Below are 24,839 nucleotides of genomic sequence, written 5' to 3' on the forward strand. Positions count from 1 at the left end.
CCACCCAATCTGACTAGGCTCCTCCTATACCCCCTCTGCCAGGCTCCTCCTATACCCCTCCTCTCTGACCTCACCCATTCTGACCAGGCTCCTCCTATTTGACCCCACCCAATCTGACTTGGCTCCTCCTAAACCCCTCCTCTGCTGTCTGACCCCACCCATTCTGCCCAGGCTCCTCCTATACCCCCTCCTCTCTGACCCCACCCAATCTGACTAGGCTCCTCCTATACCCCCTCTGCCCAGGCTCCTCCTATACCCCTCCTCTCTGACCTCACCCAATCTGACTAGGCTCCTCCTATACCCATTCTGCCCAGGCTCCTCCTATACCCCCTCCTCTCTGACTCCACCCGTTCTGACTAGGCTCCTCCTAAGCCCCTCCTCTGCTGTCTGACCCCACCCATTCTGCCCAGGCTCCTCCTATTTGACCCCACCCAATCTGACTAGGTTCCTCCGGAGCCCCTCCTCTGCTGTCTGGCCCCACCCAACCTGCCCAGGCTCCTCCTATACCCCTCCTCTCTGACCCCACCCAATCTGACTAGGCTCCTCCTAAGCCCCTCCTCTGCTGTCTGACCCCACCCATTCTGCCCAGGCTCCTCCTATTTGACCCCACCCAATCTGACTAGGCTCCTCCTATACCCCCTCTGCCAGGCTCCTCCTATACCCCTCCTCTCTGACCTCACCCATTCTGACCAGGCTCCTCCTATTTGACCCCACCCAATCTGACTTGGCTCCTCCTAAACCCCTCCTCTGCTGTCTGACCCCACCCATTCTGCCCAGGCTCCTCCTATACCCCCTCCTCTCTGACCCCACCCAATCTGACTAGGCTCCTCCTATACCCCCTCTGCCCAGGCTCCTCCTATACCCCTCCTCTCTGACCTCACCCATTCTGACCAGGCTCCTCCTATTTGACCCCACCCAATCTGACTTGGCTCCTCCTAAACCCCTCCTCTGCTGTCTGACCCCACCCATTCTGCCCAGGCTCCTCCTATACCCCCTCCTCTCTGACCCCACCCAATCTGACTAGGCTCCTCCTATACCCCCTCTGCCCAGGCTCCTCCTAAACCCCTCCTCTCTGACCTCACCCAATCTGACTAGGCTCCTCCTATACCCATTCTGCCCCGGCTCCTCCTATACCCCCTCCTCTCTGACCCCACCCATTCTGCCCAGGCTCCTCCTATACCCCCTCCTCTCTGACTCCACCCATTCTGCCCAGGCTCCTCCTATTTGACCCCACCCAATCTGACTAGGCTCCTCCTAAGCCCCTCCTCTGCTGTCTGACCCCACCCATTCTGCCCAGGCTCATCCTAAGCCCCTCCTCTCTGACCCCACCAATTCTGCCCAGGCTCCTCCTAAGCCCCTCATCTGCTGTCTGACCCCACCCATTTTGCCCAGGCTCATCCTATACCCCTCCTCTCTGACCCCACCCAATCTGACTAGGCTCCTAAGCCCCTCCTCTGCTGTCTGACCCCACCCATTCTGCCCAGGCTCCTCCTATACCCCCTCCTCTCTGACTCCACCCATTCTGCCCAGGCTCCTCCTATTTGACCCCACCCAATCTGACTAGGCTCCTCCTATACCCCCTCTGCCCAGGCTCCTCCTATTTGACCCCACCCAATCTGACTAGGCTCCTCCTAAGCCCCTCCTCTGCTGTCTGACCCCACCCATTCTGCCCAGGCTCCTCCTATACCCCCTCCTCTCTGACTCCACCCATTCTGCCCAGGCTCCTCCTAAGCCCCTCCTCTTTGACCCCACCCATTCTGCCCAGGCTCCTCCTAAGCCCCTCCTCTGCTGTCTGACCCCACCCATTCTGCCCAGGCTCCTCCTATACCCCCTCCTCTCTGACTCCACCCATTCTGCCCAGGCTCCTCCTAAGCCCCTCCTCTGCTGTCTGACCCCACGCAATCTGACTAGGCTCCTCCTAAGCCCCTCCTCTGCTGTCTGACCCCACCCATTCTGCCCAGGCTCCTCCTAAGCCCCTCCTCTGCTGTCTGACCCCACCCATTCTGCCCAGGCTCCTCCTAAGCCCCTCCTCTCCTCTCTGACCTCACCCAATCTGACTAGGCTCCTCCTATACCCATTCTGCCCAGGCTCCTCCTATACCCCTCCTCTCTGACCCCACCCAATCTGACTAGGCTCCTCCTATACCCCCTCTGCCAGGCTCCTTCTATACCCCTCCTCTCTGACCCCACCCAATCTGACTAGGCTCCTCCTAAGCCCCTCCTCTGCTGTCTGGCCCCACCCAACCTGCCTAGGCTCCTCCTATACCACTCCTCTCTGACCCCACCCAATCTGACTAGGCTCCTCCTAAGCCCCTCCTCTGCTGTCTGACCCCACCCATTCTGCCCAGGCTCCTCCTATACCCCCTCCTCTCTGACTCCACCCATTCTGACTAGGCTCCTCCTATTTGACCCCACCCAATCTGACTAGGCTCCTCCTAAGCCCCTCCTCTGCTGTCTGACCCCACCCATTCTGCCCAGGCTCTGCCTAAGCCCCTCCTCTGCTGTCTGACCCCACCCATTCTGCCCAGGCTCCTCCTAAGCCCCTCCTCTGCTGTCTGACCCCACCCATTCTGCCCAGGCTCCTCCTATACCCCCTCCTCTCTGACTACACCCATTCTGCCCAGGCTCCTCCCATACCCCTCTGACCCCACCCATTCTGCCCAGGCTCCTCCTATTTGACCCCACCCAATCTGACTAGGCTCCTCCTAAGCCCCTCCTCTGCTGTCTGTCTGACCCCACCCATTCTGCCCAGGCTCCTCCTATACCCCCTCCTCTCTGACTCCACCCATTCTGCCCAGGCTCCTCCTATTTGACCCCACCCAATCTGACTAGGCTCCTCCTATACCCCCTCTGCCCAGGCTCCTCCTATACCCCTCCTCTCTGACCCCACCCATTCTGCCCAGGCTCCTCCTATACCCCCTCCTATTTGACCCCACCCAATCTGACTTGGCTCCTCCTAAGCCCCTCCTCTGCTGTCTGACCCCACCCATTCTGCCCAGGCTCCTCCTATTTGACCCCACACAATCTGACTAGGCTCCTCCTAAGCCCCTCCTCTGCTGTCTGACCCCACCCATTCTGCCCAGGCTCCTCCTATACCCCACCTCTCTGACCCCACCCAATCTGACTAGGCTCCTCCTAAGCCCCTCCTCTGCTGTCTGACCCCACCCATTCTGACTAGGCTCCTCCTAAGCCCCTCCTCTGCTGTCTGACCCCACCCATTCTGCCCAGGCTCCTCCTATTTGACCCCACCCAATCTGACTAGGTTCCTCCTAAGCCCCTCCTCTGCTGTCTGGCCCCACCCAACCTGCCCAGGCTCCTCCTATACCCCTCCTCTCTGACACCACCCAATCTGACTAGGCTCCTCCTAAGCCCCTAGGCTCCTCCTAAGCCCCTCCTCTCTGACCCCACCCAATCTGACTAGGCTCCTCTTAAGCCCCTCTTCTGCTGTCTGACCCCACCCATTCTGCCCAGGCTCCTCCTATACCCCCTCCTCTCTGACTCCACCCATTCTGACTAGGCTCCTCCTATTTGACCACACCCAATTTGACTAGGCTCCTCCTAAGCCCCTCCTCTGCTGTCTGACCCCACCCATTCTGCCCAGGCTCCGCCTAAGCATCTCCTCTCTGACCCCACCCATTCTGCCCAGGCTCCTCCTAAGCCCCTCCTCTGCTGTCTGACCCCACCCATTCTGCCCAGGCTCCTCCTAAGCCCCTCCTCTGCTGTCTGACCCCACCCATTCTGCCCAGGCTCCTCCTATACCCCCTCCTCTCTGACTCCACCCATTCTGCCCAGGCTCCTCCTATACCCCTCCTATTTGACCCCACCCAATCTGACTTGGCTCCTCCTAAGCCCCTCCTCTGCTGTCTGACCCCACCCATTCTGCCCAGGCTCCTCCTATTTGACCCCACCCAATCTGACTAGGTTCCTCCTAAGCCCCTCCTCTGCTGTCTGGCCCCACCCAACCTGCCCAGGCTCCTCCTATACCCCTCCTCTCTGACCCCACCCAATCTGACTAGGCTCCTCCTAAGCCCCTAGGCTCCTCCTAAGCCCCTCCTCTCTGACCCCACCCAATCTGACTAGGCTCCTCTTAAGCCCCTCTTCTGCTGTCTGACCCCACCCATTCTGCCCAGGCTCCTCCTATACCCCCTCCTCTCTGACTCCACCCATTCTGACTAGGCTCCTCCTATTTGACCACACCCAATTTGACTAGGCTCCTCCTAAGCCCCTCCTCTGCTGTCTGACCCCACCCATTCTGCCCAGGCTCCGCCTAAGCATCTCCTCTCTGACCCCACCCATTCTGCCCAGGCTCCTCCTAAGCCCCTCCTCTGCTGTCTGACCCCACCCATTCTGCCCAGGCTCCTCCTAAGCCCCTCCTCTGCTGTCTGACCCCACCCATTCTGCCCAGGCTCCTCCTATACCCCCTCCTCTCTGACTCCACCCATTCTGCCCAGGCTCCTCCTATACCCCTCCTCTCTGACCCCACCCAATCTGACTAGGCTCCTCCTAAGCCCCTCCTCTGCTGTCTGACCCCACCCATTCTGCCCAGGCTCCTCCTATTTGACCCAACCCAATCTGACTAGGCTCCTCCTATACCCCCTCTGCCAGGCTCCTCCTATACCCCTCCTCTCTGACCTCACCCATTCTGACCAGGCTCCTCCTATTTGACCCCACCCAATCTGACTTGGCTCCTCCTAAACCCCTCCTCTGCTGTCTGACCCCACCCATTCTGCCCAGGCTCCACCTATACCCCCTCCTCTCTGACCCCACCCAATCTGACTAGGCTCCTCCTATACCCCCTCTGCCCAGGCTCCTCCTATACCCCTCCTCTCTGACCTCACCCAATCTGACTAGGCTCCTCCTATACCCATTCTGCCCAGGCTCCTCCTATACCCCCTCCACCCAATCTGACTAGGCTCCTCCTATACCCCTCCTCTCTGACCTCACCCAATCTGACTAGGCTCCTCCTAAGCCCCTCCTCTGCTGTCTGACCCCACCCAACCTGCCCAGGCTCCTCCTATACCCCTCCTCTCTGACCCCACCCAATCTGACTAGGCTCTCCTAAGCCCCTCCTCTGCTGTCTGACCCCACCCATTCTGCCCAGGCTCCTCCTATTTGACCCCACCCAATCTGACTAGGTTCCTCCTAAGCCCCTCCTCTGCTGTCTGGCCCCACCCAACCTGCCCAGGCTCCTCCTATACCCCTCCTCTCTGACCCCACCCAATCTGACTAGGCTCCTCCTAAGCCCCTCCTCTGCTGTCTGACCCCACCCATTCTGCCCAGGCTCCTCCTATACCCCCTCCTCTCTGACTCCACCCATTCTGCCCAGGCTCCTCCTAAGCCCCTCCTCTCTGACTCCACCCATTCTGCCCAGGCTCCTCCTAAGCCCCTCCTCTCTGACCCCACCCATTCTGCCCAGGCTCCTCCTAAGCCCCTCCTCTGCTGTCTGACCCCACCCATTCTGCCCAGGCTCCTCCTAAGCCACTCCTCTCTGACCCCACCCATTCTGCCCAGGCTCCTCCTAAGCCCCTCCTCTGCTGTCTGACCCCACCCATTCTGCCTAGGCTCCTCCTATACCCCTCCTCTCTAACCTCACCCAATCTGACTAGGCTCCTCCTATACCCATTCTGCCCAGGCTCCTCCTATACCCCTCCTATTTGACCCCACCCAATCTGAGTTGGCTCCTCCTAAGCCCCTCCTCTGCTGTCTGACCCCACCCATTCTGCCCAGGCTCCTCCTATTTGACCCCACCCATTCTGCCCAGGCTCCTCCTATACCCCCTCCTCTCTGACCCCACCCATTCTGCCCAGGCTCCTCCTATACCCCTCCTATTTGACCCCACCCAATCTGACTTGGCTCCTCCTAAGCCCCTCCTCTGCTGTCTGACCCCACCCATTCTGCCCAGGCTCCGCCTAAGCCCCTCCTCTCCGACCCCACCCATTCTGCCCAGGCTCCGCCTAAGCCCCTCCTCTCTGACCCCACCCATTCTGCCCAGGCTCCTCCTAAGCCCCTCCTCTGCTGTCTGACCCCACCCATTCTGCCCAGGCTCCTCCTATAACCCCTCCTCTCTGACTCCACCCATTCTGCCCAGGCTCCTCCTATACCCCCTCCTCTCTGACTCCACCCATTCTGCCCAGGCTCCTCCCATACCCCTCTGACCCCACCCATCTGCCCAGGCTCCTCCTATTTGACCACACCCAATCTGACTAGGCTCCTCCTAAGCCCCTCCTCTGCTGTCTGACCCCACCCATTCTGACCAGGCTCCTCCTATTTGACCCCACCCAATCTGACTTGGCTCCTCCTAAACCCCTCCTCTGCTGTCTGGCCCCACCCATTCTGCCCAGGCTCCTCCTATACCCCCTCTTCTCTGACTCCACCCATTCTGCCCAGGCTCCTCCTATTTGACCCCACCCAATCTGACTAGGTTCCTCCTAAGCCCCTCCTCTGCTGTCTGGCCCCACCCAACCTGCCCAGGCTCCTCCTATACCCCCTCCTCTCTGACTCCACCCATTCTGCCCAGGCTCCTCCTATACCCCTCCTCTCTGACCCCACCCAATCTGACTAGGCTCCTCCTAAGCCCCTCCTCTGCTGTCTGGCCCCACCCATTCTGCCCAGGCTCCTCCTATACCCCCTCCTCTCTGACACCACCCATTCTGCCCAGGCTCCTCCTATACCCCTCCTCTCTGACCCCACCCAATCTGACTAGGCTCCTCCTAAGCCCCTCCTCTGCTGTCTGACCCCACCCATTCTGCCCAGGCTCCTCCTAAGCCCCTCCTCTGCTGTCTGACCCCACCCATTCTGCCCAGGCTCCTCCTAAGCCCCTCCTCTGCTGTCTGACCCCACCCATTCTGCCCAGGCTCCTCCTAAGCCCCTCCTCTGCTGTCTGACCCCACCCATTCTGCCCAGGCTCCTCCTATACCCCCTCCTCTCTGACTCCACCCATTCTGCCCAGGCTCCTCCTATACCCCTCCTCTCTGACCCCACCCAATCTGACTAGGCTCCTCCTAAGCCCCTCCTCTGCTGTCTGACCCCACCCATTCTGCCCAGGCTCCTCCTATTTGACCCAACCCAATCTGACTAGGCTCCTCCTATACCCCCTCTGCCAGGCTCCTCCTATACCCCTCCTCTCTGACCTCACCCATTCTCACCAGGCTCCTCCTATTTGACCCCACCCAATCTGACTTGGCTCCTCCTAAACCCCTCCTCTGCTGTCTGACCCCACCCATTCTGCCCAGGCTCCTCCTATACCCCATCCTCTCTGACCTCACCCAATCTGACTAGGCTCCTCCTATACCCATTCTGCCCAGGCTCCTCCTATACCCCCTCCACCCAATCTGACTAGGCTCCTCCTATACCCCTCCTCTCTGACCTCACCCAATCTGACTAGGCTCCTCCTAAGCCCCTCCTCTGCTGTCTGACCCCACCCAACCTGCCCAGGCTCCTCCTATACCCCTCCTCTCTGACCCCACCCAATCTGACTAGGCTCTCCTAAGCCCCTCCTCTGCTGTCTGACCCCACCCATTCTGCCCAGGCTCCTCCTATTTGACCCCACCCAATCTGACTAGGTTCCTCCTAAGCCCCTCCTCTGCTGTCTGGCCCCACCCAACCTGCCCAGGCTCCTCCTATACCCCTCCTCTCTGACCCCACCCAATCTGACTAGGCTCCTCCTAAGCCCCTCCTCTGCTGTCTGACCCCACACATTCTGCCCAGGCTCCTCCTATTTGACCCAACCCAATCTGACTAGGCTCCTCCTATACCCCCTCTGCCAGGCTCCTCCTATACCCCTCCTCTCTGACCTCACCCATTCTGACCAGGCTCCTCCTATTTGACCCCACCCAATCTGACTTGGCTCCTCCTAAACCCCTCCTCTGCTGTCTGACCCCACCCATTCTGCCCAGGCTCCTCCTATACCCCCTCCTCTCTGACCTCACCCAATCTGACTAGGCTCCTCCTATACCCATTCTGCCCAGGCTCCTCCTATACCCCCTCCACCCAATCTGACTAGGCTCCTCCTATACCCCTCCTCTCTGACCTCACCCAATCTGACTAGGCTCCTCCTAAGTCCCTCCTCTGCTGTCTGGCCCCACCCAACCTGCCCAGGCTCCTCCTATTTGACCCCACCCAATCTGACTAGGTTCCTCCTAAGTCCCTCCTCTGCTGTCTGGCCCCACCCAACCTGCCCAGGCTCCTCCTATACCCCTCCTCTCTGACCCCACCCAATCTGACTAGGCTCCTCCTAAGCCCCTCCTCTGCTGTCTGACCCCACCCATTCTGCCCAGGCTCCTCCTATACCCCCTCCTCTCTGACTCCACCCATTCTGCCCAGGCTCCTCCTATACCCCCTCCTCTCTGACTCCACCCATTCTGCCCAGGCTCCTCCTAAGCCCCTCCTCTGCTGTCTGACCCCACCCATTCTGCCCAGGCTCCTCCTAAGCCACTCCTCTCTGACCCCACCCATTCTGCCCAGGCTCCTCCTAAGCCCCTCCTCTGCTGTCTGACCCCACCCATTCTGCCCAGGCTCCTCCTAAGCCACTCCTCTCTGACCCCACCCATTCTGCCCAGGCTCCTCCTAAGCCCCTCCTCTGCTGTCTGACCCCACCCAACCTGCCCAGGCTCCTCCTATACCCCTCCTCTCTGACCCCACCCAATCTGACTAGGCTCTCCTAAGCCCCTCCTCTGCTGTCTGACCCCACCCATTCTGCCCAGGCTCCTCCTATTTGACCCCACCCAATCTGACTAGGTTCCTCCTAAGCCCCTCCTCTGCTGTCTGGCCCCACCCAACCTGCCCAGGCTCCTCCTATACCCCTCCTCTCTGACCCCACCCAATCTGACTAGGCTCCTCCTAAGCCCCTCCTCTGCTGTCTGACCCCACCCATTCTGGATAGGCTCCTCCTATACCCCCTCCTCTCTGACTCCACCCATTCTGCCCAGGCTCCTCCTATACCCCCTCCTCTCTGACTCCACCCATTCTGCCCAGGCTCCTCCTAAGCCCCTCCTCTGCTGTCTGACCCCACCCATTCTGCCCAGGCTCCTCCTAAGCCACTCCTCTCTGACCCCACCCATTCTGCCCAGGCTCCTCCTAAGCCCCTCCTCTGCTGTCTGACCCCACCCATTCTGCCCAGGCTCCTCCTATACCCCTCCTCTCTGACCTCACCCAATCTGACTAGGCTCCTCCTATACCCATTCTGCCCAGGCTCCTCCTATACCCCTCCTATTTGACCCCACCCAATCTGACTTGGCTCCTCCTAAGCCCCTCCTCTGCTGTCTGACCCCACCCATTCTGCCCAGGCTCCTCCTATTTGACCCCACCCAATCTGACTAGGCTCCTCCTATACCCCCTCTGCCCAGGCTCCTCCTAAGCCCGTCCTCTGCTGTCTGACCCCACCCATTCTGCCCAGGCTCCTCCTATACCCCCTCCTCTCTGACCCCACCCATTCTGCCCAGGCTCCTCCTAAGCCCCTCCTCTGCTGTCTGACCCCACCCATTCTGCCCAGGCTCCTCCTATAACCCCTCCTCTCTGACTCCACCCATTCTGCCCAGGCTCCTCCTATACCCCCTCCTCTCTGACTCCATCCATTCTGCCCAGGCTCCTCCCATACCCCTCTGACCCCACCCATTCTGCCCAGGCTCCTCCTATTTGACCACACCCAATCTGACTAGGCTCCTCCTAAGCCCGTCCTCTGCTGTCTGACCCCACCCATTCTGCCCAGGCTCCTCCTATACCCCCTCCTCTCTGACCCCACCCATTCTGCCCAGGCTCCTCCTATACCCCTCCTATTTGACCCCACCCAATCTGACTTGGCTCCTCCTAAGCCCCTCCTCTGCTGTCTGACCCCACCCATTCTGCCCAGGCTCCGCCTAAGCCCCTCCTCTCTGACCCCACCCATTCTGCCCAGGCTCCGCCTAAGCCCCTCCTCTCTGACCCCACCCATTCTGCCCAGGCTCCTCCTAAGCCCCTCCTCTGCTGTCTGACCCCACCCATTCTGCCCAGGCTCCTCCTATAACCACTCCTCTCTGACCCCACCCATTCTGCCCAGGCTCCTCCTATACCCCTCCTATTTGACCCCACCCAATCTGACTTGGCTCCTCCTAAGCCCCTCCTCTGCTGTCTGACCCCACCCATTCTGCCCAGGCTCCGCCTAAGCCCCTCCTCTCTGACCCCACCCATTCTGCCCAGGCTCCGCCTAAGCCCCTCCTCTCTGACCCCACCCATTCTGCCCAGGCTCCTCCTAAGCCCCTCCTCTGCTGTCTGACCCCACCCATTCTGCCCAGGCTCCTCCTATAACCCCTCCTCTCTGACTCCACCCATTCTGCCCAGGCTCCTCCTATACCCCCTCCTCTCTGACCCCACCCATTCTGCCCAGGCTCCTCCTAAGCCCCTCCTCTGCTGTCTGACCCCACCCATTCTGCCCAGGCTCCTCCTATACCCCTCCTCTCTGACCTCACCCAATCTGACTAGGCTCCTCCTATACCCATTCTGCCCAGGCTCCTCCTATACCCCTCCTATTTGACCCCACCCAATCTGACTTGGCTCCTCCTAAGCCCCTCCTCTGCTGTCTGACCCCACCCATTCTGCCCAGGCTCCTCCTATTTGACCCCACCCAATCTGACTAGGCTCCTCCTATACCCCCTCTGCCCAGGCTCCTCCTAAGCCCGTCCTCTGCTGTCTGACCCCACCCATTCTGCCCAGGCTCCTCCTATACCCCTCCTATTTGACCCCACCCAATCTGACTTGGCTCCTCCTAAGCCCCTCCTCTGCTGTCTGACCCCACCCATTCTGCCCAGGCTCCTCCTATTTGACCCCACCCAATCTGACTAGGCTCCTCCTATACCCCCTCTGCCCAGGCTCCTCCTAAGCCCGTCCTCTGCTGTCTGACCCCACCCATTCTGCCCAGGCTCCTCCTATACCCCCTCCTCTCTGACCCCACCCAATCTGCCCAGGCTCCTCCTAAGCCCCTCCTCTGCTGTCTGACCCCACCCATTCTGCCCAGGCTCCTCCTATAACCCCTCCTCTCTGACTCCACCCATTCTGCCCAGGCTCCTCCTATACCCCCTCCTCTCTGACTCCACCCATTCTGCCCAGGCTCCTCCCATACCCCTCTGACCCCACCCATTCTGCCCAGGCTCCTCCTATTTGACCACACCCAATCTGACTAGGCTCCTCCTAAGCCCGTCCTCTGCTGTCTGACCCCACCCATTCTGCCCAGGCTCCTCCTATACCCCCTCCTCTCTGACCCCACCCATTCTGCCCAGGCTCCTCCTATACCCCTCCTATTTGACCCCACCCAATCTGACTTGGCTCCTCCTAAGCCCCTCCTCTGCTGTCTGACCCCACCCATTCTGCCCAGGCTCCGCCTAAGCCCCTCCTCTCTGACCCCACCCATTCTGCCCAGGCTCCGCCTAAGCCCCTCCTCTCTGACCCCACCCATTCTGCCCAGGCTCCTCCTAAGCCCCTCCTCTGCTGTCTGACCCCACCCATTCTGCCCAGGCTCCTCCTATAACCCCTCCTCTCTGACCCCACCCATTCTGCCCAGGCTCCTCCTATACCCCTCCTATTTGACCCCACCCAATCTGACTTGGCTCCTCCTAAGCCCCTCCTCTGCTGTCTGACCCCACCCATTCTGCCCAGGCTCCGCCTAAGCCCCTCCTCTCTGACCCCACCCATTCTGCCCAGGCTCCGCCTAAGCCCCTCCTCTCTGACCCCACCCATTCTGCCCAGGCTCCTCCTAAGCCCCTCCTCTGCTGTCTGACCCCACCCATTCTGCCCAGGCTCCTCCTATAACCCCTCCTCTCTGACTCCACCCATTCTGCCCAGGCTCCTCCTATACCCCCTCCTCTCTGACCCCACCCAATCTGACTAGGCTCTCCTAAGCCCCTCCTCTGCTGTCTGACCCCACCCAACCTGCCCAGGCTCCTCCTATACCCCTCCTCTCTGACCCCACCTAATCTGACTAGGCTCTCCTAAGCCCCTCCTCTGCTGTCTGACCCCACCCATTCTGCCCAGGCTCCTCCTATTTGACCCCACCCAATCTGACTAGGTTCCTCCTAAGCCCCTCCTCTGCTGTCTGGCCCCACCCAACCTGCCCAGGCTCCTCCTATACCCCTCCTCTCTGACCCCACCCAATCTGACTAGGCTCCTCCTAAGCCCCTCCTCTGCTGTCTGACCCCACCCATTCTGCCCAGGCTCCTCCTATACCCCCTCCTCTCTGACTCCACCCATTCTGCCCAGGCTCCTCCTATACCCCCTCCTCTCTGACTCCACCCATTCTGCCCAGGCTCCTCCTAAGCCCCTCCTCTGCTGTCTGACCCCACCCATTCTGCCCAGGCTCCTCCTAAGCCACTCCTCTCTGACCCCACCCATTCGGCCCAGGCTCCTCCTAAGCCCCTCCTCTGCTGTCTGACCCCACCCATTCTGCCCAGGCTCCTCCTAAGCCACTCCTCTCTGACCCCACCCATTCTGCCCAGGCTCCTCCTAAGCCCCTCCTCTGCTGTCTGACCCCACCCAACCTGCCCAGGCTCCTCCTATACCCCTCCTCTCTGACCCCACCCAATCTGACTAGGCTCTCCTAAGCCCCTCCTCTGCTGTCTGACCCCACCCATTCTGCCCAGGCTCCTCCTATTTGACCCCACCCAATCTGACTAGGTTCCTCCTAAGCCCCTCCTCTGCTGTCTGGCCCCACCCAACCTGCCCAGGCTCCTCCTATACCCCTCCTCTCTGACCCCACCCAATCTGACTAGGCTCCTCCTAAGCCCCTCCTCTGCTGTCTGACCCCACCCATTCTGGCCAGGCTCCTCCTATACCCCCTCCTCTCTGACTCCACCCATTCTGCCCAGGCTCCTCCTATACCCCCTCCTCTCTGACTCCACCCATTCTGCCCAGGCTCCTCCTAAGCCCCTCCTCTGCTGTCTGACCCCACCCATTCTGCCCAGGCTCCTCCTAAGCCACTCCTCTCTGACCCCACCCATTCTGCCCAGGCTCCTCCTAAGCCCCTCCTCTGCTGTCTGACCCCACCCATTCTGCCCAGGCTCCTCCTATACCCCTCCTCTCTGACCTCACCCAATCTGACTAGGCTCCTCCTATACCCATTCTGCCCAGGCTCCTCCTATACCCCTCCTATTTGACCCCACCCAATCTGACTTGGCTCCTCCTAAGCCCCTCCTCTGCTGTCTGACCCCACCCATTCTGCCCAGGCTCCTCCTATTTGACCCCACCCAATCTGACTAGGCTCCTCCTATACCCCCTCTGCCCAGGCTCCTCCTAAGCCCGTCCTCTGCTGTCTGACCCCACCCATTCTGCCCAGGCTCCTCCTATACCCCCTCCTCTCTGACCCCACCCATTCTGCCCAGGCTCCTCCTAAGCCCCTCCTCTGCTGTCTGACCCCACCCATTCTGCCCAGGCTCCTCCTATAACCCCTCCTCTCTGACTCCACCCATTCTGCCCAGGCTCCTCCTATACCCCCTCCTCTCTGACTCCACCCATTCTGCCCAGGCTCCTCCCATACCCCTCTGACCCCACCCATTCTGCCCAGCCTCCTCCTATTTGACCACACCCAATCTGACTAGGCTCCTCCTAAGCCCGTCCTCTGCTGTCTGACCCCACCCATTCTGCCCAGGCTCCTCCTATACCCCCTCCTCTCTGACCCCACCCATTCTGCCCAGGCTCCTCCTATACCCCTCCTATTTGACCCCACCCAATCTGACTTGGCTCCTCCTAAGCCCCTCCTCTGCTGTCTGCCCCACCCATTCTGCCCAGGCTCCGCCTAAGCCCCTCCTCTCTGACCCCACCCATTCTGCCCAGGCTCCGCCTAAGCCCCTCCTCTCTGACCCCACCCATTCTGCCCAGGCTCCTCCTAAGCCCCTCCTCTGCTGTCTGACCCCACCCATTCTGCCCAGGCTCCTCCTATAACCCCTCCTCTCTGACCCCACCCATTCTGCCCAGGCTCCTCCTATACCCCTCCTATTTGACCCCACCCAATCTGACTTGGCTCCTCCTAAGCCCCTCCTCTGCTGTCTGACCCCACCCATTCTGCCCAGGCTCCTCCTATACCCCTCCTATTTGACCCCACCCAATCTGACTTGGCTCCTCCTAAGCCCCTCCTCTGCTGTCTGACCCCACCCATTCTGCCCAGGCTCCGCCTAAGCCCCTCCTCTCTGACCCCACCCATTCTGCCCAGGCTCCGCCTAAGCCCCTCCTCTCTGACCCCACCCATTCTGCCCAGGCTCCTCCTAAGCCCCTCCTCTGCTGTCTGACCCCACCCATTCTGCCCAGGCTCCTCCTATAACCCCTCCTCTCTGACCCCACCCATTCTGCCCAGGCTCCGCCTAAGCCCCTCCTCTCTGACCCCACCCATTCTGCCCAGGCTCCTCCTAAGCCCCTCCTCTGCTGTCTGACCCCACCCATTCTGCCCAGGCTCCTCCTATAACCCCTCCTCTCTGACTCCACCCATTATGCCCAGGCTCCTCCTATACCCCCTCCTCTCTGACCCCACCCATTCTGCCCAGGCTCCTCCTAAGCCCCTCCTCTGCTGTCTGACCCCACCCATTCTGCCCAGGCTCCTCCTATACCCCTCCTCTCTGACCTCACCCAATCTGACTAGGCTCCTCCTATACCCATTCTGCCCAGGCTCCTCCTATACCCCTCCTATTTGACCCCACCCAATCTGACTTGGCTCCTCCTAAGCCCCTCCTCTGCTGTCTGACCCCACCCATTCTGCCCAGGCTCCTCCTATTTGACCCCACCCAATCTGACTAGGCTCCTCCTATACCCCCTCTGCCCAGGCTCCTCCTAAGCCCGTCCTCTGCTGTCTGACCCCACCCATTCTGCCCAGGCTCCTCCTATACCCCTCCTATTTGACCCCACCCAATCTGACTTGGCTCCTCCTAAGCCCCTCCTCTGCTGTCTGACCCCACCCATTCTGCCCAGGCTCCTCCTATTTGACCCCACCCAATCTGACTAGGCTCCTCCTATACCCCCTCTGCCCAGGCTCCTCCTAAGCCCGTCCTCTGCTGTCTGACCCCACCCATTCTGCCCAGGCTCCTCCTATACCCCCTCCTCTCTGACCCCACCCATTCTGCCCAGGCTCCTCCTAAGCCCCTCCTCTGCTGTCTGACCCCACCCATTCTGCCCAGGCTCCTCCTATAACCCCTCCTCTCTGACTCCACCCATTCTGCCCAGGCTCCTCCTATACCCCCTCCTCTCTGACTCCACCCATTCTGCCCAGGCTCCTCCCATACCCCTCTGACCCCACCCATTCTGCCCAGGCTCCTCCTATTTGACCACACCCAATCTGACTAGGCTCCTCCTAAGCCGGTCCTCTGCTGTCTGACCCCACCCATTCTGCCCAGGCTCCTCCTATACCCCCTCCTCTCTGACCCCACCCATTCTGCCCAGGCTCCTCCTATACCCCTCCTATTTGACCCCACCCAATCTGACTTGGCTCCTCCTAAGCCCCTCCTCTGCTGTCTGACCCCACCCATTCTGCCCAGGCTCTGCCTAAGCCCCTCCTCTGCTGTCTGACCCCACCCATTCTGCCCAGGCTCCTCCTATAACCCCTCCTCTCTGACCCCACCCATTCTGCCCAGGCTCCTCCTATACCCCTCCTATTTGACCCCACCCAATCTGACTTGGCTCCTCCTAAGCCCCTCCTCTGCTGTCTGACCCCACCCATTCTGCCCAGGCTCCTCCTATACCCCCTCCTCTCTGACCCCACCCATTCTGCCCAGGCTCCTCCTAAGCCCCTCCTCTGCTGTCTGACCCCACCCATTCTGCCCAGGCTCCTCCTATACCCCTCCTCTCTGACCTCACCCAATCTGACTAGGCTCCTCCTATACCCATTCTGCCCAGGCTCCTCCTATACCCCTCCTATTTGACCCCACCCAATCTGACTTGGCTCCTCCTAAGCCCCTCCTCTGCTGTCTGACCCCACCCATTCTGCCCAGGCTCCTCCTATTTGACCCCACCCAATCTGACTAGGCTCCTCCTATACCCCCTCTGCCCAGGCTCCTCCTAAGCCCGTCCTCTGCTGTCTGACCCCACCCATTCTGCCCAGGCTCCTCCTATACCCCTCCTATTTGACCCCACCCAATCTGACTTGGCTCCTCCTAAGCCCCTCCTCTGCTGTCTGACCCCACCCATTCTGCCCAGGCTCCTCCTAAGCCACTCCTCTCTGACCCCACCCATTCTGCCCAGGCTCCTCCTAAGCCCCTCCTCTGCTGTCTGACCCCACCCATTCTGCCTAGGCTCCTCCTAAGCCACTCCTCTCTGACCCCACCCATTCTGCCCAGGCTCCTCCTAAGCCCCTCCTCTGCTGTCTGACCCCACCCATTCTGCCCAGGCTCCTCCTATTTGACCCCACCCATTCTGCCCAGGCTCCTCCTATACCCCCTCCTCTCTGACCCCACCCATTCTGCCCAGGCTCCTCCTATACCCCTCCTATTTGACCCCACCCAATCTGACTTGGCTCCTCCTAAGCCCCTCCTCTGCTGTCTGACCCCACCCATTCTGCCCAGGCTCCGCCTAAGCCCCTCCTCTCCGACCCCACCCATTCTGCCCAGGCTCCGCCTAAGCCCCTCCTCTCTGACCCCACCCATTCTGCCCAGGCTCCTCCTAAGCCCCTCCTCTGCTGTCTGACCCCACCCATTCTGCCCAGGCTCCTCCTATAACCCCTCCTCTCTGACTCCACCCATTCTGCCCAGGCTCCTCCTATACCCCCTCCTCTCTGACTCCACCCATTCTGCCCAGGCTCCTCCCATACCCCTCTGACCCCACCCATCTGCCCAGGCTCCTCCTATTTGACCACACCCAATCTGACTAGGCTCCTCCTAAGCCCCTCCTCTGCTGTCTGACCCCACCCATTCTGACCAGGCTCCTCCTATTTGACCCCACCCAATCTGACTTGGCTCCTCCTAAACCCCTCCTCTGCTGTCTGGCCCCACCCATTCTGCCCAGGCTCCTCCTATACCCCCTCTTCTCTGACTCCACCCATTCTGCCCAGGCTCCTCCTATTTGACCCCACCCAATCTGACTAGGTTCCTCCTAAGCCCCTCCTCTGCTGTCTGGCCCCACCCAACCTGCCCAGGCTCCTCCTATACCCCCTCCTCTCTGACTCCACCCATTCTGCCCAGGCTCCTCCTATACCCCTCCTCTCTGACCCCACCCAATCTGACTAGGCTCCTCCTAAGCCCCTCCTCTGCTGTCTGGCCCCACCCATTCTGCCCAGGCTCCTCCTATACCCCCTCCTCTCTGACACCACCCATTCTGCCCAGGCTCCTCCTATACCCCTCCTCTCTGACCCCACCCAATCTGACTAGGCTCCTCCTAAGCCCCTCCTCTGCTGTCTGACCCCACCCATTCTGCCCAGGCTCCTCCTAAGCCCCTCCTCTGCTGTCTGACCCCACCCATTCTGCCCAGGCTCCTCCTAAGCCCCTCCTCTGCTGTCTGACCCCACCCATTCTGCCCAGGCTCCTCCTAAGCCCCTCCTCTGCTGTCTGACCCCACCCATTCTGCCCAGGCTCCTCCTATACCCCCTCCTCTCTGACTCCACCCATTCTGCCCAGGCTCCTCCTATACCCCTCCTCTCTGACCCCACCCAATCTGACTAGGCTCCTCCTAAGCCCCTCCTCTGCTGTCTGACCCCACCCATTCTGCCCAGGCTCCTCCTATTTGACCCAACCCAATCTGACTAGGCTCCTCCTATACCCCCTCTGCCAGGCTCCTCCTATACCCCTCCTCTCTGACCTCACCCATTCTCACCAGGCTCCTCCTATTTGACCCCACCCAATCTGACTTGGCTCCTCCTAAACCCCTCCTCTGCTGTCTGACCCCACCCATTCTGCCCAGGCTCCTCCTATACCCCATCCTCTCTGACCTCACCCAATCTGACTAGGCTCCTCCTATACCCATTCTGCCCAGGCTCCTCCTATACCCCCTCCACCCAATCTGACTAGGCTCCTCCTATACCCCTCCTCTCTGACCTCACCCAATCTGACTAGGCTCCTCCTAAGCCCCTCCTCTGCTGTCTGACCCCACCCAACCTGCCCAGGCTCCTCCTATACCCCTCCTCTCTGACCCCACCCAATCTGACTAGGCTCTCCTAAGCCCCTCCTCTGCTGTCTGACCCCACCCATTCTGCCCAGGCTCCTCCTATTTGACCCCACCCAATCTGACTAGGTTCCTCCTAAGCCCCTCCTCTGCTGTCTGGCCCCACCCAACCTGCCCAGGCTCCTCCTATACCCCTCCTCTCTGACCCCACCCAATCTGACTAGGCTCCTCCTAAGCCCCTCCTCTGCTGTCTGACCCCACACATTCTGCCCAGGCTCCTCCTATTTGACCCAACCCAATCTGACTAGGCTCCTCCTATACCCCCTCTGCCAGGCTCCTCCTATACCCCTCCTCTCTGACCTCACCCATTCTGACCAGGCTCCTCCTATTTGACCCCACCCAATCTGACTTGGCTCCTCCTAAACCCCTCCTCTGCTGTCTGACCCCACCCATTCTGCCCAGGCTCCTCCTATACCCCCTCCTCTCTGACCTCACCCAATCTGACTAGGCTCCTCCTATACCCATTCTGCCCAGGCTCCTCCTATACCCCCTCCACCCAATCTGACTAGGCTCCTCCTATACCCCTCCTCTCTGACCTCACCCAATCTGACTAGGCTCCTCCTAAGCCCCTCCTCTGCTGTCTGACCCCACCCAACCTGCCCAGGCTCCTCCTATACCCCTCCTCTCTGACCCCACCCAATCTGACTAGGCTCTCCTAAGCCCCTCCTCTGCTGTCTGACCCCACCCATTCTGCCCAGGCTCCTCCTATTTGACCCCACCCAATCTGACTAGGTTCCTCCTAAGTCCCTCCTCTGCTGTCTGGCCCCACCCAACCTGCCCAGGCTCCTCCTATACCCCTCCTCTCTGACCCCACCCAATCTGACTAGGCTCCTCCTAAGCCCCTCCTCTGCTGTCTGACCCCACCCATTCTGCCCAGGCTCCTCCTATACCCCCTCCTCTCTGACTCCACCCATTCTGCCCAGGCTCCTCCTATACCCCCTCCTCTCTGACTCCACCCATTCTGCCCAGGCTCCTCCTAAGCCCCTCCTCTGCTGTCTGACCCCACCCATTCTGCCCAGGCTCCTCCTAAGCCACTCCTCTCTGACCCCACCCATTCTGCCCAGGCTCCTCCTAAGCCCCTCCTCTGCTGTCTGACCCCACCCATTCTGCCCAGGCTCCTCCTAAGCCACTCCTCTCTGACCCCACCCATTCTGCCCAGGCTCCTCCTAAGCCCCTCCTCTGCTGTCTGACCCCACCCAACCTGCCCAGGCTCCTCCTATACCCCTCCTCTCTGACCCCACCCAATCTGACTGGGCTCTCCTAAGCCCCTCCTCTGCTGTCTGACCCCACCCATTCTGCCCAGGCTCCTCCTATTTGACCCCACCCAATCTGACTAGGTTCCTCCTAAGCCCCTCCTCTGCTGTCTGGCCCCACCCAACCTGCCCAGGCTCCTCCTATACCCCTCCTCTCTGACCCCACCCAATCTGACTAGGCTCCTCCTAAGCCCCTCCTCTGCTGTCTGACCCCACCCATTCTGGATAGGCTCCTCCTATACCCCCTCCTCTCTGACTCCACCCATTCTGCCCAGGCTCCTCCTATACCCCCTCCTCTCTGACTCCACCCATTCTGCCCAGGCTCCTCCTAAGCCCCTCCTCTGCTGTCTGACCCCACCCATTCTGCCCAGGCTCCTCCTAAGCCACTCCTCTCTGACCCCACCCATTCTGCCCAGGCTCCTCCTAAGCCCCTCCTCTGCTGTCTGACCCCACCCATTCTGCCCAGGCTCCTCCTATACCCCTCCTCTCTGACCTCACCCAATCTGACTAGGCTCCTCCTATACCCATTCTGCCCAGGCTCCTCCTATACCCCTCCTATTTGACCCCACCCAATCTGACTTGGCTCCTCCTAAGCCCCTCCTCTGCTGTCTGACCCCACCCATTCTGCCCAGGCTCCTCCTATTTGACCCCACCCAATCTGACTAGGTTCCTCCTAAGTCCCTCCTCTGCTGTCTGGCCCCACCCAACCTGCCCAGGCTCCTCCTATACCCCTCCTCTCTGACCCCACCCAATCTGACTAGGCTCCTCCTAAGCCCCTCCTCTGCTGTCTGACCCCACCCATTCTGCCCAGGCTCCTCCTATACCCCCTCCTCTCTGACTCCACCCATTCTGCCCAGGCTCCTCCTATACCCCCTCCTCTCTGACTCCACCCATTCTGCCCAGGCTCCTCCTAAGCCCCTCCTCTGCTGTCTGACCCCACCCATTCTGCCCAGGCTCCTCCTAAGCCACTCCTCTCTGACCCCACCCATTCTGCCCAGGCTCCTCCTAAGCCCCTCCTCTGCTGTCTGACCCCACCCATTCTGCCCAGGCTCCTCCTAAGCCACTCCTCTCTGACCCCACCCATTCTGCCCAGGCTCCTCCTAAGCCCCTCCTCTGCTGTCTGACCCCACCCAACCTGCCCAGGCTCCTCCTATACCCCTCCTCTCTGACCCCACCCAATCTGACTGGGCTCTCCTAAGCCCCTCCTCTGCTGTCTGACCCCACCCATTCTGCCCAGGCTCCTCCTATTTGACCCCACCCAATCTGACTAGGTTCCTCCTAAGCCCCTCCTCTGCTGTCTGGCCCCACCCAACCTGCCCAGGCTCCTCCTATACCCCTCCTCTCTGACCCCACCCAATCTGACTAGGCTCCTCCTAAGCCCCTCCTCTGCTGTCTGACCCCACCCATTCTGGATAGGCTCCTCCTATACCCCCTCCTCTCTGACTCCACCCATTCTGCCCAGGCTCCTCCTATACCCCCTCCTCTCTGACTCCACCCATTCTGCCCAGGCTCCTCCTAAGCCCCTCCTCTGCTGTCTGACCCCACCCATTCTGCCCAGGCTCCTCCTAAGCCACTCCTCTCTGACCCCACCCATTCTGCCCAGGCTCCTCCTAAGCCCCTCCTCTGCTGTCTGACCCCACCCATTCTGCCCAGGCTCCTCCTATACCCCTCCTCTCTGACCTCACCCAATCTGACTAGGCTCCTCCTATACCCATTCTGCCCAGGCTCCTCCTATACCCCTCCTATTTGACCCCACCCAATCTGACTTGGCTCCTCCTAAGCCCCTCCTCTGCTGTCTGACCCCACCCATTCTGCCCAGGCTCCTCCTATTTGACCCCACCCAATCTGACTAGGCTCCTCCTATACCCCCTCTGCCCAGGCTCCTCCTAAGCCCGTCCTCTGCTGTCTGACCCCACCCATTCTGCCCAGGCTCCTCCTATACCCCCTCCTCTCTGACCCCACCCATTCTGCCCAGGCTCCTCCTAAGCCCCTCCTCTGCTGTCTGACCCCACCCATTCTGCCCAGGCTCCTCCTATAACCCCTCCTCTCTGACTCCACCCATTCTGCCCAGGCTCCTCCTATACCCCCTCCTCTCTGACTCCATCCATTCTGCCCAGGCTCCTCCCATACCCCTCTGACCCCACCCATTCTGCCCAGGCTCCTCCTATTTGACCACACCCAATCTGACTAGGCTCCTCCTAAGCCCGTCCTCTGCTGTCTGACCCCACCCATTCTGCCCAGGCTCCTCCTATACCCCCTCCTCTCTGACCCCACCCATTCTGCCCAGGCTCCTCCTATACCCCTCCTATTTGACCCCACCCAATCTGACTTGGCTCCTCCTAAGCCCCTCCTCTGCTGTCTGACCCCACCCATTCTGCCCAGGCTCCGCCTAAGCCCCTCCTCTCTGACCCCACCCATTCTGCCCAGGCTCCGCCTAAGCCCCTCCTCTCTGACCCCACCCATTCTGCCCAGGCTCCTCCTAAGCCCCTCCTCTGCTGTCTGACCCCACCCATTCTGCCCAGGCTCCTCCTATAACCACTCCTCTCTGACCCCACCCATTCTGCCCAGGCTCCTCCTATACCCCTCCTATTTGACCCCACCCAATCTGACTTGGCTCCTCCTAAGCCCCTCCTCTGCTGTCTGACCCCACCCATTCTGCCCAGGCTCCGCCTAAGCCCCTCCTCTCTGACCCCACCCATTCTGCCCAGGCTCCGCCTAAGCCCCTCCTCTCTGACCCCACCCATTCTGCCCAGGCTCCTCCTAAGCCCCTCCTCTGCTGTCTGACCCCACCCATTCTGCCCAGGCTCCTCCTATAACCCCTCCTCTCTGACTCCACCCATTCTGCCCAGGCTCCTCCTATACCCCCTCCTCTCTGACCCCACCCATTCTGCCCAGGCTCCTCCTAAGCCCCTCCTCTGCTGTCTGACCCCACCCATTCTGCCCAGGCTCCTCCTATACCCCTCCTCTCTGACCTCACCCAATCTGACTAGGCTCCTCCTATACCCATTCTGCCCAGGCTCCTCCTATACCCCTCCTATTTGACCCCACCCAATCTGACTTGGCTCCTCCTAAGCCCCTCCTCTGCTGTCTGACCCCACCCATTCTGCCCAGGCTCCTCCTATTTGACCCCACCCAATCTGACTAGGCTCCTCCTATACCCCCTCTGCCCAGGCTCCTCCTAAGCCCGTCCTCTGCTGTCTGACCCCACCCATTCTGCCCAGGCTCCTCCTATACCCCTCCTATTTGACCCCACCCAATCTGACTTGGCTCCTCCTAAGCCCCTCCTCTGCTGTCTGACCCCACCCATTCTGCCCAGGCTCCTCCTATTTGACCCCACCCAATCTGACTAGGCTCCTCCTATACCCCCTCTGCCCAGGCTCCTCCTAAGCCCGTCCTCTGCTGTCTGACCCCACCCATTCTGCCCAGGCTCCTCCTATACCCCCTCCTCTCTGACCCCACCCAATCTGCCCAGGCTCCTCCTAAGCCCCTCCTCTGCTGTCTGACCCCACCCATTCTGCCCAGGCTCCTCCTATAACCCCTCCTCTCTGACTCCACCCATTCTGCCCAGGCTCCTCCTATACCCCCTCCTCTCTGACTCCACCCATTCTGCCCAGGCTCCTCCCATACCCCTCTGACCCCACCCATTCTGCCCAGGCTCCTCCTATTTGACCACACCCAATCTGACTAGGCTCCTCCTAAGCCCGTCCTCTGCTGTCTGACCCCACCCATTCTGCCCAGGCTCCTCCTATACCCCCTCCTCTCTGACCCCACCCATTCTGCCCAGGCTCCTCCTATACCCCTCCTATTTGACCCCACCCAATCTGACTTGGCTCCTCCTAAGCCCCTCCTCTGCTGTCTGACCCCACCCATTCTGCCCAGGCTCCGCCTAAGCCCCTCCTCTCTGACCCCACCCATTCTGCCCAGGCTCCGCCTAAGCCCCTCCTCTCTGACCCCACCCATTCTGCCCAGGCTCCTCCTAAGCCCCTCCTCTGCTGTCTGACCCCACCCATTCTGCCCAGGCTCCTCCTATAACCCCTCCTCTCTGACCCCACCCATTCTGCCCAGGCTCCTCCTATACCCCTCCTATTTGACCCCACCCAATCTGACTTGGCTCCTCCTAAGCCCCTCCTCTGCTGTCTGACCCCACCCATTCTGCCCAGGCTCCGCCTAAGCCCCTCCTCTCTGACCCCACCCATTCTGCCCAGGCTCCGCCTAAGCCCCTCCTCTCTGACCCCACCCATTCTGCCCAGGCTCCTCCTAAGCCCCTCCTCTGCTGTCTGACCCCACCCATTCTGCCCAGGCTCCTCCTATAACCCCTCCTCTCTGACTCCACCCATTCTGCCCAGGCTCCTCCTATACCCCCTCCTCTCTGACCCCACCCAATCTGACTAGGCTCTCCTAAGCCCCTCCTCTGCTGTCTGACCCCACCCAACCTGCCCAGGCTCCTCCTATACCCCTCCTCTCTGACCCCACCTAATCTGACTAGGCTCTCCTAAGCCCCTCCTCTGCTGTCTGACCCCACCCATTCTGCCCAGGCTCCTCCTATTTGACCCCACCCAATCTGACTAGGTTCCTCCTAAGCCCCTCCTCTGCTGTCTGGCCCCACCCAACCTGCCCAGGCTCCTCCTATACCCCTCCTCTCTGACCCCACCCAATCTGACTAGGCTCCTCCTAAGCCCCTCCTCTGCTGTCTGACCCCACCCATTCTGCCCAGGCTCCTCCTATACCCCCTCCTCTCTGACTCCACCCATTCTGCCCAGGCTCCTCCTATACCCCCTCCTCTCTGACTCCACCCATTCTGCCCAGGCTCCTCCTAAGCCCCTCCTCTGCTGTCTGACCCCACCCATTCTGCCCAGGCTCCTCCTAAGCCACTCCTCTCTGACCCCACCCATTCGGCCCAGGCTCCTCCTAAGCCCCTCCTCTGCTGTCTGACCCCACCCATTCTGCCCAGGCTCCTCCTAAGCCACTCCTCTCTGACCCCACCCATTCTGCCCAGGCTCCTCCTAAGCCCCTCCTCTGCTGTCTGACCCCACCCAACCTGCCCAGGCTCCTCCTATACCCCTCCTCTCTGACCCCACCCAATCTGACTAGGCTCTCCTAAGCCCCTCCTCTGCTGTCTGACCCCACCCATTCTGCCCAGGCTCCTCCTATTTGACCCCACCCAATCTGACTAGGTTCCTCCTAAGCCCCTCCTCTGCTGTCTGGCCCCACCCAACCTGCCCAGGCTCCTCCTATACCCCTCCTCTCTGACCCCACCCAATCTGACTAGGCTCCTCCTAAGCCCCTCCTCTGCTGTCTGACCCCACCCATTCTGGCCAGGCTCCTCCTATACCCCCTCCTCTCTGACTCCACCCATTCTGCCCAGGCTCCTCCTATACCCCCTCCTCTCTGACTCCACCCATTCTGCCCAGGCTCCTCCTAAGCCCCTCCTCTGCTGTCTGACCCCACCCATTCTGCCCAGGCTCCTCCTAAGCCACTCCTCTCTGACCCC

This window comes from Lissotriton vulgaris, chromosome 7, assembly GCF_964263255.1.
Source record: "Lissotriton vulgaris chromosome 7, aLisVul1.2, whole genome shotgun sequence".
Taxonomy (NCBI): Eukaryota; Metazoa; Chordata; class Amphibia; order Caudata; family Salamandridae; genus Lissotriton; species Lissotriton vulgaris.